The 14,068-nt window shown below is 29.9% G+C and overlaps 1 long non-coding RNA gene across 1 annotated transcript in view; it reads right to left on the reverse strand.

Annotated features, from left to right (window-relative positions):
• Positions 1–4,888: 4,888 nt before the first annotated feature.
• LOC148272274 (uncharacterized) overlaps positions 4,889–14,068 on the reverse strand; it is a 40,213-nt gene continuing 31,033 nt past the window's right edge. Inside the window, exon 2 of the long non-coding RNA XR_015824885.1 lies at positions 4,889–5,369. This is a non-coding gene — a long non-coding RNA (uncharacterized LOC148272274). The remainder of the gene's footprint in view (positions 5,370–14,068) is intronic.

The raw sequence follows: 14,068 nt of genomic DNA on the forward strand, positions 1-14,068 counted from the left end.
AATTATAAGTAAACTAAACAATGAAACTTCTTGGTTTAGTTTTACTTTTTATTATTTTGACCAACGAGCGCTTTCGCCTAAGCAGGCATCTTCAAGACTGGTGCATTGTTTACAACGTTTACAGTTTTTATACTATTCATAACATATTTTGGAGATACGATCAAATAAGTATTTTTTTAACAGGGGACAGAAAACATAAATATTTACAACTAGTTTGCTAAATGGTTCATTGTTGGGAGGTTTTGGACCGAAATTGGGATTAAGCTTTTATTATTTAAAAGGTGGAAAAAGAACACATGGCGAAATACAACAGAGTGGGAAATACACATTTAACACAATACTTTGATTTTTTGACAGGGAAACTTTTTGACTGGATCTTATCTCCAAAATATGTTATGAATAGTATAAAAACAGTAAACGTAAACAATTCACCAGCCTTGAAGATGCCTACTTAAGCGAAAGCGCTCGTTGGTCAAAATAATAAAAAGTACAACTAAACCGAGAAGTTTCATTGATAAGTTTATTTATAATTTTATCATAATCATTAACTATGGAGTTTTATCAAGAAACATCAACATAAAACATCAATTTAATGGGGGTGTTGCATCGAGGAAACTAACAAGATGCAGATGTAGCTAGTTCGAAAAACTGCAAACTACCGTGGTAACCTCCGATACAATGACACCGCCGACATACGTACATTACGTCGATATAAAATGAGTAGATACACACGAATAGAACTTAATGTTATGTGATTGTACAAATCTAAGCTATAAATAGAACAACCGTGTCAGCATACAAATTATACTACACATCAATGACGGTGATTAAAGGTGTATTATGTTTTCAATGTGTTGCATTTTAGCAACAAAGTTACGTGATTGGCTCACAAAGCGTTATCTACGGTAGCTATATTCAGTTTCAGTTCCTTAAAAGAAGGCGTGTATTAAGAAAAAAAACACTTCAACATAGCTTACAATCAGAAGCGGTTCCTTAGTATGTGCATAAGTGCAGTGCACTGCCAAGTAAAATTTTGTGTAAATAAATTAGTCATTTTATTTAAAGTCAAAATATGTTATAAGCTGGTAGAAAGAAGCAGGAATTTGTTGCAATATTATACACGTAAACATCGCAATATTCAATACTAGCGCCAAAAGATCTAGCGAAATCGACTCTAGCGGACGATTTTCTCATCTTGTCTACGCATTCGCAATCGTCCCAGTGCATATTCTGTTTTGCACAATCTTTTACCCTAAATTTGAAAGAAATATATCATATTTCCAAAAATCGTCATTTGAACGAGACTGAAAATGCTTTATACCGATGAATTGTGCGTTAGACGGAGAAGATAATATATTTATTTCGGGCATTGCCAACGCATGCGCAGATTTGAAGTTCGTTTGTAATGTCACTTTGAACATGCGTAATTACATGATATTAGTACGAATTTAGTTACCTGTAACGTGCGTATAATGTTAGGCAAATTAAGCGTCCTGGTTCCGATGCGCGGGCTGTCATACTTTTGCTCGTTTATCACGTCAGACCTGCCATATTGTAATAATATTATTAAACTTAATATACAAAATGTAAAGAAATGCACTGCCAATGTTTTCGGTCAGGAGCCACCAGTGCTTACTGTATAGTTTAAAAAAATAATTTCGTGATAGAACTTTCGATAAATATTACTGTCTCTTGTCAAACTAATGGTTATAGTTCTGTACTTGAGATGATAAAACACGTGAGCCCACATTTTGCCGTTTTGAAGTTAAAAATGCAGAAATTATCACAATAATCTATTTCATTTGTAAATAAAATAACGAAGTCCACTTTCGTCCTAAAAATGATTTTTTAAGTTGAAATACATATCTGAAGTCCACTTTGTTTTAATGTAAAAAACATCAGTTGTCCCAGATACGATATTTAACATGTACTTCTAATGTGAAAATAATCATTTTTTCACATTGAAAGTTCTTAACAGTTTGAAATTATCTCATTTGGTTCATAAAGTTATCAAGTTTTGAAAATCGCACAACAATGTGACTCCCGTGGTTCATCCTTGAAATTTAATTTAAAAAAACGTTATTGTGCTTTATAACAATGCTCAAATTTATCGAATTAAATGTACCATACATCACAACGGCCAATTACACTGCACATAATATATGATAAATATTTACAAAAACATGTTAAAAAAGTTCACAATAGATTAATGAAGTACAACAATTATTCCTTGAAAACTATAGCGAACAAAGACAACTATAACAGTTAACTGAAATAAAACAGTAACATAACAATGTAAAGAAATAAAATATCTACAAATATATTTTTGAAGAAAATACTAATATGTATTATGATGCATAGTAAGGAGAGAAAGAGTCTAAAATACGAAAAAATATTAGCTAAGACACGAAAAACTGAAAAAAAATCCAGAAGTGTCGCAATTAAAAAATATTTCTTAAATCTTTTTGATAGTGATAATCAGTAATGTAGTTCATATAAGATGGTGTTTTATGTTTCTTATACAATAATGTTTTCTTTTTATTTCGGATGTATTAATTTGTATGATATTATGTATTGTCAAAACAATGTCTTTTCTTATGTACGGTCCCAAATGAGTTTCTAATAACTCCTGGGAGTATAATATGTAATTTTTGTATTATATATTTTATTAATAATAAAAAATAATAAAAATTGGTAATCCCAGCACGACAAAGATCCACCTCTCTCGGTCGGCTGATCAACGAACCAATCATCCTCCCTACAGTCTTTTTTCTCTCTCAATAAACGCCTTAAACTCAAACAACGCTTGCAAATTGTTGAAAAAATCAGTGTTCAGTTCACCAGACACATAAGGCTCTTCATGAAACATGAATTTTGATTTGAATGAAAAATGTTTTTTTTTTTAATACAAACATTGAATAAATGCAATTTTATTCTCCCTACCTAACTACTCTTAGTAGTATTTTCATTTTTGGTAAATGATATAGTAGTTAGCTGGGTGGATTAGTTAGATAGGTGGTCGAGCGGTCACGGACAAGGTCATTTGGTTAATTTACAATCACGAAACACGATTGGGTTTTATTTTCAATAAAAAAACTTTCCAAAATACATCAAATTGACACAAGCATGACCCCTTAGTACTAAATTCGTGTTGACTTAAACCATTGCTATTAAGGTACTCGGAACTTGTAAATAATTAGTTGGAAAATCTCATATTTCTACCAACGAACTCAGTACGAAGGATTAGCCTAACCGCACGGCAAAATTTCAGTGGAAATAAAGGGAAAATAAATAATCAATCGAGATTGAATGTTATCGACAAAAACATAACATCAATGTGAACTTGATAAACAACAATGAATCTACAAATATAACTAACAGCTTGTTGTGGCTACCAAATTTTCTTAGGAACATGATGTAAGGTTTCCCGATGTAGTCCCAATTAAAAAAACACAACTTGTAGAGATTGACCAAGTTTGATATATTCAAAAGGTAACACTGATTATAAAAACGTGACGACGTTATGTCAGAGAGTCCAGAAAAAATATAAAGATGGGTTGGCTACGTTATTTGGCTATTTAGAGGACGAATTAGATGAAATTGCGGATTGTAAATTACGCATTTCTTTTAATTTTAGGTAATTCATGGTAATTCCTTCAAGAACTTTTTTTGGATAACTATGTTGTTTGGGTTATTTTTTTAATAAACAAAAAATAGTTATTAAGCAGATAATGATAATGTTTCTATTTTTAATTCTGTTTTGAGTAAATAACTTGATAAGTAACAAACCGAAGAGTATAATGAGTACCTATTTTTTTTTAAGGGGAGTATTAGTAATTTTAAACATGACTTTTTAAACAAAACAAGAATATCCAATGTTTAAAATTAATGAAATATTTTTTTTTTTTTATATTTTCTATGTCAATGACATATTTTGTCAAAATTTTAATTTGAAGATAATACCATATGCCGATATACGGTTGTTTTAGTTTAGGGAGTTAACTGGAACTCACTAAATTTAGTAGCCAATGACGTTATAAATAAATTGAAATTATGGTTTGACAAAAATATATCTTGACAAAAATATATCTTTAAATTATCTTTAAATACGGAAAATAAAAAAATCATCTCATTTTTTATTAACAAAACAAATTTAAATTCAGTAGTAAAAAAAATTATATACCAAAGCAATTGCAACAAAACTAACTGCGATCTTACATGGCCAGTACTTGACACAACAGATAAAATTAAATATCTTGGTGTAAACATAGTCCAAAACTTAAAATGAAAAGACCATATTAGTGAACAAGTTAAACGAATTAGAAAATGTATATACATTATTATTAGATTAAGGAACATTTTAAAAATCGATAATTCATAAAAAGCTTATTACTCAATTGTACAATCTTTGTTACAATATGGTATTGTAGGGTGAGGTGGTTCATATGCCAATATATTAAACCCTCTTAAAATAGTACAATGATTAATGATTAAAGTAATTTTAAAGAAACCCTAAACATTCAATACGGAAAGTCTATATAAAATATTTAAGGTTCATACAGTAGACACTCTTTATAAAATAAATTATATTATACAAATTTATAAAAAAGAAAATATAAAAGAATTTGAGATAAATTAGTCACTCAGATGCCAACATAAGATAAAAATTTCTAAATTCCACACAAGTCATGGTCAAAATAGCTTTGTCTTCAAAGGTGTAATTTTTTTTAAATAATCTTCCCAATGAACTTAAAACTATTAAAAATATCAATAAATAAATTTAAAGTAAATCTAAAGAAATTTTATGAACACGCGTAAAAACTACATTAAATTTTAATTAGTATGAATGTACTATTGTTTTATGTTTTTTTTCTTTATATATCCTATGTTTTTATTATTTTCTCATGTACTTGTATTTAAAATTATATAAACTCTTATAAAAAAACACCTACAACAGTGTAAGTCACTCTCCAAATACAAGAGTTGGTCTCTTTTTTGGAGAGTTACAGTGATAACATTTACTAGATATGTATAGAATTTTTTTAAAACATGTACCTTTTATGAAATTTATTAATAATTTTTTATTTTTTTTGTAAACTGTAAACTTAAATCACTGAATAGGATTGTTAACAAAATGCGCATCTTTTTTTAAAAATACATAAACATGTTGTAAATCAATCGTATTTAGCTGACACTGTAGTTTACCACAATGGCAATAATTCTAGTTGAATGTAGTCGGTACTTACCGTGAAAAGTCTCTAATCCGTAATCCGAAGCACGCGATGGGTGTCCTCAACCTTCTGTAGTCCACAAGTGGTGACCATAGAAACCACTAGAACGGTGGCAATGAACTTCACGGGAGAGGTTATCTGGAAGGATACCAATGCCACTAATCATTATCTGTACATACACATATGTCGCCTTCTGCACAATACGACACGAGACATGAGACACGGATATGTCGGGCAACACTGAGCATTCTAGCCAACAGGGTGCCCTCGCGTATAGAAAAAATGATAATTTTGCAATATGTGAATAGCATACGCGGTCCTCCGTAGATTGGATGGAACCAATGATATGTGCTATAAACTTTTTAATAATTAAAATAGGAATGGCCCACGCTCAGACGCTGTAGTCTTTGTGGGCATTTTTTCCCATTCATTTTATAGATTAATTTAAAGCTATATTTTTCTAATGTGTATTTTTTTAATTATATTTCTATGTCAATTAATATATGCATGGAAAAATAAACAAATAAAATAAATAAGTAAAAAATAAAAAAAAACTTTTTAAAAAAAAAAAACAATTCTCCTCTAAACGTTTGACCTCTACACAATAAGCGTCTATTTTTTTTAAAATTAATAAAATCTTCTATAAGTTAACTAATCTATCAAATAACTATTTTTTTTATTGTATTTTTAAAGGAAATATTTGATCTCTTATGATTTGCCCAAACATTTCATTTTGAGGGCAATTTTCAACGAGTTGTAAATAACTCACAATTAGAAAATAGGAATTAAGTTTGGGTAGAGTGGGATTCGAACTACGGGCATTTAATCCACGAGTCCGAGACACTAGCCACGGGACCACAACCCGATTTAAAAATGAAGAAATAAATATGTTGTTATTGGTTTGTTGTTTTAATCGTAGCGATCTGAGATATGTTCGATGTTCGTTTATTAAAAACTTCTAAAACATTGCGATAATCCCTTACACGACCTTTTGACTGCGCCGTTAAGCCCGGACTGGTATAAAATATACTGCGCTCTGTCTGATTCTGGTATTTTAACAATTTTTTTTAACATTTTTTTTTGCACCACAACAGGCCAGGAGGCCTAATTACAGTGGTGAATTACATCACAGAGCACCCAGGCTTGAGAAAAATCACACTTTTAATTTTTGTGTTCTCACCGGGAATCGAACCCGGAACCTTCCGTGCGTGAGTCAAGCGTCTTGACCACTACACCACGGAGGCCGCCAATATGGAACTGCGTAAGCGTTTTAGCTCCTTTAAGGCGGTCCACCAGTACAAAGTTTCACAAGTCCGCGCATGCGCAAATGGAGGTCTTTAGTATCTGTGGAACCAATTCTTACAAACAAATCCAGGCGTATTTTCCATGTATTATGACAGTAATATAACAAATTTAGCACTTTAATCGGTTGACACGATGATATTATAATGTAAAAATATGAAATATAAGTCTTTTACCTATGCTAAAGTTATGACATGGAATTAGTTTCTAGTTTATTTCAAAGCACTTCATTTGAATTTTTGTTTTAGTAGCAGGCACAAATTTTACCTATGTATTCTAGTACCAAGTGACTGCTTTCCTAATCGAAAACCTCACCGCACGCCCCCGGGCTGGTATTCTAAACGCTCTCGTGGCCGTATTACCTCGTGTATTTACATACAAAATACACGAAAAAAACTGTTTTCTCGTGCCACGGGAGTGGTTGAAAATAGCACCCCTGGTGAATAGAGCCTTGACTCACACTTATGGTTCATATAATTATTTGTGGTGCTTTCAAACTTATACGTTACCAAAACAGGGTAGTACTTGATCATTTTTGTTGCATGAAGGTAAGATGATCGGTCGTACGTTTCAGGTGCCAGTCCAGAGACTTTAAAATATTCTAGTGTATGAACACCCTTTTAAATAAAATTCGATTTTACTTTATGGGCAACTAAAAACAGTTAAGTAAATTTTCCATTGTTTTCGGGGTCCTGATAAATTTTCTAATTGACAAGCGTTTAACGTCGTACAATAAAATTTGTAACAGATTTTAACGTACTACCAACTAAGATAGTTAACATTTCTTTTATTTTGTTTTGTTTCAATGTAAATACAAACAAAAGCCGAATTTTTAACAAAAATGTAATAATACAGAATAATTTGTAATCAATTAGTCAAGGAGTCAAATGATTAACTGCTTATATTGATTACGAACTAAAATAAAATTCGTTAAAAAATCTGATGACTAACTGATTATTTTCGGTGTAGAATTTAATTTTTCGACTGTGCCTTAAAGCAAAGTTAAGCGCTCGTTTTGAGCCCAAGAATAGTGTGGGAAAATCGTTAAAATATGCTCGGGATTAATTATTGCTAGCACTGCGCGCTGGAGCAATACATCTTCATTAGACCGTGTTCCATAAAACGTGACGTGGAAATTCGTGAAAATATTTCAGAAAATGGGCTTTCAGTTATAAGTTTTAACGCGCAATTTCTTAGATTTACTTTTCATCAACATATTTTTGTAAGATTTTTTAAATTTATAATATTAGAAATCAAACACTGATTTGAGTCTACTAAACACTTTATTTTATTTTTACAAATATAAAAGCAAAAATTTCGTGACAATTATTTCGCCTTGTTAGGGCATTTTCAAACGAATGTGAGGATTAGATGAATTGAATGTCTTTATATAGGTTTTTGTTATTTTCATTGTGCGTTTTGTAATATAAATAATATAGATGTACATATATACCTAGTTTTTAAAACAGTCTGAATATTTTGTTTATTATCTCTGTTTATTAAGTTAGTCTTCTTTGTTTATTCTCAAATGTAAAAACATTTCAAAAAAGTTTATTGTTAAGTGTCCTCGGCACGGGTAACCCCAGTGAGGTCACATTATTTTTATTATTGCTTAAGTTTGTAAGAGTAAAATATGAATAAATAAATAAATAGTTATATAATTCAAGGTACTTAATATTATCAGTTTAATTAATATTATAATTAAGATTATTTTAATTAATATTATATGTTTAAATATGGAGTTCTACAAAATAAACACCAAATCAATCAATATTATTTAAATCACTAAAAAGTTTATGACTAAAAATTACAACAGGGATGCAGAATACTTTAATAAAGGAAATATGGAAGTCTAGGCATTTACAGGCATCATGACCTGCCATTGGCTGGTTTAAGTGGCCACTTTACACACTGTGTATCATTCACCATTTTGCCTATGTTTGGAGATCCATATTTCTTAAATTCTTCCATTTGTTGATTTTAGTAACTTCACTATACCATATAATGCCATAACTTCACAAATATTACATTCAAATTTAAATATTCGGTTTATCATAAAAACGAAAATAATTATTTTACTTGAAGAAAAACCGTAGGTTGTTTCTATGAAAAAATCTTTACTCTGTATATAATTGTTTCATAAGCATTTTTATTCGTTTTTTATAAGATAATTTGTTTTTTTCATTTTTTAATTTAGGCTTATATATATAGTTGGATAATTTATTTTATGTGTCTATGACATAATAATATTATATAAATGTATCTAATATATATGTTAATACATATTACTTAGATTATTGTGTTTAAAGTCCAAACTTAACACAATTTAATTTAGGAGATGAAAATAATTCATATGTAATTTTGTATACATTACAATAATAAATACTTGTATTTATGTAACAGCAAAATATTTGCGTTTCTCCGCAATGTTGACACAGTAAATAAAAGAAGAAACAAAACGATTGGTGACCAACCAAAGTTTCGATTTCGGCCGGGATGTGTCGGATTACGTTCGGCTGTACTTGGGGGCATCTTATGGCTCATGACTCTTAAGTTCTCATGGGTTTTAAGGTCTTTCATATTTATATTTTTGTAATTCCTTTATAGTTAGTTAGTTTAAGTTCCTATAGCGCACACTGAAGAACTGTTATATGTATGACATAAAAAATGAACTATTAAATTTATGCCTTTCATTTAATTGCGTATCTTGTTTAACATATTTTAATGAACTCGTAAGGTTTAACAATAAAAACGCCTAATTTTGGGCGATTTTAAGTGACTTTAGACTTGCTAAATGGTATTTTATATATTTGTATACATCCACTTACCGACTTTTTAATGTCTATCGGTTTCGAGACGTACCCAAACTCCCCGTTCTCAAACAACATTAAATATTTTTATAATCTAATCAGTGCATGTTCATCCTAATCGATGTATTTGCTTCTTAAAGTCGTGTTAATTTTATATTTTTATGCAACAACTATGGTGAAGGTGTATAGTGGGCTTTGCATATCGCTTTAATAAGTGTCCTGACGAAGAGACAGTTACGTCTCGAAGCCGCTAGACATAGAAAAGTCGGTAAGTGGTTATTTAGAAATATTTAATAACTTTTAGTAAAATTTTGACGACAAACTTAATGATTTAAATATTAGTAAGACTTTTAACTAATTTAAATATAATATTAATTGTAACAGCTCCCTAGGGGTTGACTCTAGTCCATGTCTACGAAAATTTGGACAAACTCAAAATATTGTCCATGAATCCACCTGGTCCAAGAAGAAGTATTTTCAGGCATTGCCTAGTATGTAGGTGAAATAATTCAATCAAATGAATCTCACCCGCAACAATAAAAGTTTTAGCCCTTTACTTCACAAACGTCAACAGATAGAAGAGCCGAAGGAATGTAGATGTTTAAACATAGGCAGAATGGTGAATGTTACACAGTGTGTTAAGTAGCTACTTAAACCAGACAATAACAGGTCATAAGCCCTGTGGATGCCTAGACTTTTATATTCCCTTATGCAAAATGTTCTTCATGTCTGCTGTAATATGTTAATAATTTTTTTAATAAGTTTCGGTTTCAATCAAAACTAGAACAGGAGTCGAATTTCAGTTGTGGTTTTGATTTCGGCTGAAAATGTTGTTTCCGTCGGCCACTAGTTATAAATTTCACGATTAGGCGTCCGTTATTAAAACGTGTTTAGGTTAGAACAAAAAATCGTTTTTTTGTGGATCATTTGACATGAAATAAAACCTAACCCCGAGTTGTATGGCTGTGTTAAAAGCGAGGAAGTTGCATGCCGAAAAACAAATTAATAAGTACTCAGACACACTATGGCGTGACTACTTTTACTTTTCTCAAATCCGTATCGATCACATTTTCTGGGAAGTTCTAATAAAAAATAATGTAAACATTTTTTTGGTATATCTTTTTTATAAGTAAACTTTGTAGTTAACAAATGGTAACTACGTTTTCAAATAGAGATATATTTCTGAAAACATTATTAAAATATATGAAAATGCTTTGAATATAACCAACAATAAGGTATATATTTATCGTCGCCGTTCATATAAAATACCATTTTGAGAAATCGCGATTCATATATTTGGAGACAAAGAAAAATCTTTTTTTTGTTTGAGAAGTTTTGTGTATACAACACAATTTTTTCGTGTCTTTTTTTTTTAATTCCAGTGGTAATTTTTTCTTTCAGATACATTTTCATATATCTGGAGGGTTTTTGACGTGGCGAAGTGGCTAAAATTCAGTAAAGTGACTTTTGCTTGTTTATAATCTGGACAATGCAAACTAAAAGAGTTATTTACATGAAGAAAATACATATTACAAATAATGATGAAATTTTGTGGTTGAAAATATGTACCTATTAAGAAAGATTTTTTTAAACATTTTAATTTTTTTATGTTTTATTGTACAATTACCTAAACATTAACAAAATGTTTTTTTAGGAAGAAAACTGTCAACAAAAATATAAAAATTTGCCTAAACAGGCAGTAAATTCTATCTGCCTTTGGTGATTTATTCTTAGTGAGATTTTATTAAAAGTCCCACCACTGTTTTTCAGAAAAATTTTCATCAAAAACTAAGAACGTTAGTGACTTTTTCCTCTTAAATAACAAAATTTTACGCTTTGAATGAGAATATTCAAATTAAAAGTGACTTTTTCTTAAGGGGGATGATAAAACATATTCCAACGAATAAGTTGAAATAAAGCATTTTGCCATAGAATTAAGAATAGTCCAGAAACCGCATATGCTAATCAAACAGAAGGCGACTCAACTACTCATAAATGAGAAGGTTTAAGTTTTGACCAATTAGTTTCATTGTAGACGTCGCTCAGTACGCAACTCCTGATTTGAATTCAACTATGCCGTGTTGTGTCCTTTTAAAGTTTAAAAATACTGCTAGGATCTTAAAGAAACAGGATACGATCACATTTCATCTGTAATTTGTAAATGAATGTGAATATAACAAATGCATTACTTAAAAATTTAATTAGTTTTCCATCTGTCAGATTGTCAAAGAAACAAAATGGAAATTTCGTTAGTGTTGCAAGGGTAGAATTTTATTTTACCCTACTTTGCTCATCCAATGAAAGAACTAATGAAAATTAGACCTCGGATTGAACAACGCCGTGGGAGACATTTATACGACAAGATCTTTAAAACATCAAATATTATCGAACATGATATAAAAATATCCGTTTTATGTCAAATAAATTTGTAATCTATAATTTGTAATTTCTAATCTATCTATAAAATGTCTAATCTATCTAACTTTGGACTTTTACGTCCTACATGTAAAATTTGTATGTCTTTTGATTCGTCAAAATTATGTTTTAACTCATTTAAATGTGATGCATAGTTTGATATATCGTTATTTAATCTATGTGAAGCTAAATGTTCTTTCAGTCTTTATTTAATTGCTCTCCTGCTTTGCCCTATAATGTATAAACCAGGACAATTACATGTTAATTCATATATTCCGCTTTTTTGCAATTTGTTGACCCGACCTTTACTATGAATTCATGTTTGGCCCAAAGGTTTTTTTTTATTATAAAACGAAACTAAAAGATTTTTTTTGTAACACTTGTTTTATTTTATTGCTAGTATTTCCAATATGATTTAATTTTACCCACTTTTTTTTTATTATTATCGATAGAAGTAAGTCGTGCACATGATTGAGACATTGTATTTTTCTTTTGTTTTTTACGTATTAAATTATTAACAAGGGATTCTTTGTAGTCATTGTTACGTGCTAATGTTTTAATAATATTAAGTTATTTTTTATAATTTTTTGCTGACATTGGTGCATTTAATAATCTATGAATTAACAATTCAAATGTTGACATATTGTGAGAAATATGATGACGTGAAGAATTATGGATTATGTTTTCGCATTTTTCGATTATTTTTAATTGGTAACTTATTTGTAAATATAAGTTATTACATCATTACAATGGAATTCAATAAAGAATTGTCAATAAATAATTTAAATCAAATACAATGTATTGCGTTATTGATATAAAATTACCTAAAATTAACTAACTAGAAGTATATTTGAATTAAACATACAGTATGCGTGATTGTATAGTTTATTTCGATATTTATATAATTTATTTATAAGTTGCACGAGCTGCATATATGTAACGTGTTACCTTGATTCGAACCATAACCCGTGCATAACAAATAATGACATTAGTGATGGTAGCATCTATTTTAGATTTGCTGCAAATACGCCTATCTTCACCGCTATTTCTCATCATGTGGCTTCCGGATTAAACTACGCTTTGACTTGAGACAACCGAGAGGTATGTATTGATACCATATAGTATAACTTTGCTTACCTATGTAGTATTACATCAGATGTTCTTTTTGGCATTAATTTTCCGCTCCATATTCCACACAAAAAGTCCAAACACCACGTAAAGTATTGTTTCTTTTTTTTAGGAGTATTCTTTGCCTGCATACTTGACTTGTGGGATACGTATACCGATAACTTTATTAACAAATTTGCTGACTCTGAAGTGCTTTCAGTCTTGAACGGGGCAGTCAAAAATTATAAAATTTTATTTTCGGTAATTTACGAGCTTCTTGGATTTTTAGTCTATATTTATTTATTAATATTGATTGTTTAATTAAATGCAGAAGACTAAATGTCATTATTATCAACTATATTTTGAGCCTATTCAAATTGATGTAGACAAGAACTGGATTGAACCCCCTTGAAGTTATTAATATATTACAACATAGATTAAGAACATTTTATAGAAGGAAAGATAGAAATCTACATTTACCTCAAAATTATTACATTAAAAATATTATCATATTTACTATCTATATTTGTATAAAAACTAGAGGATCTGACAGTCGTTGTCCTTCCCGAACATTGGCTTGTCTGCTATTAGCTGGTTTGGTAAACGTTTATTTAATATTCGTATTTTCCACCTACTGGGTCCAATTGTGAATCTAAACCATCCAGGGGCCAGGGACCCACTCAAACACACAAAAAAAAATCAAAATCGGTCGAGCCGTTTAGGAGGAGTTCAGTGACATACACACGGACAGAAGAATTATATATTAAAGATAAATATTTATTAAAATACTCAGTTATAGGTTCATTAATATGTTTTGGTATTTTTACAAAATTTTGATTTACTCGTAATTCGTTTAAAAAAAATAATATATATTTTTAACTTGTCAATTGATCTTCTTTCTTTTTTTTCTCTCTCTCTTTATTCTCATTTTACTAGTTAGTATAACTGTATTCATCAGTAATGATTATTTTTTGATTTACCTGATGTATTTCATTTTATTCATTGGATCCGGCAAGTTTTGTATCGATAATTTTGTTTTATTTGTGGGTGTATATTGAAATAAATTAATAATTTATATCAGTACCGGTCAACGTTTATTAATTTTATCGCGGCCCGCTAAGGGAGGGACGTTGATTGTTTATATTTTAGATTGTTATTCAATATTTGTTATTTAATTGTAATTAAACATGCCTTAAAAATAAA

This window comes from Micrasema longulum, unplaced genomic scaffold (assembly GCF_059751315.1).
Source record: "Micrasema longulum isolate JH-2025_06_02 unplaced genomic scaffold, ASM5975131v1 h1tg002402l, whole genome shotgun sequence".
NCBI lineage: Eukaryota > Metazoa > Arthropoda > Insecta > Trichoptera > Brachycentridae > Micrasema > Micrasema longulum.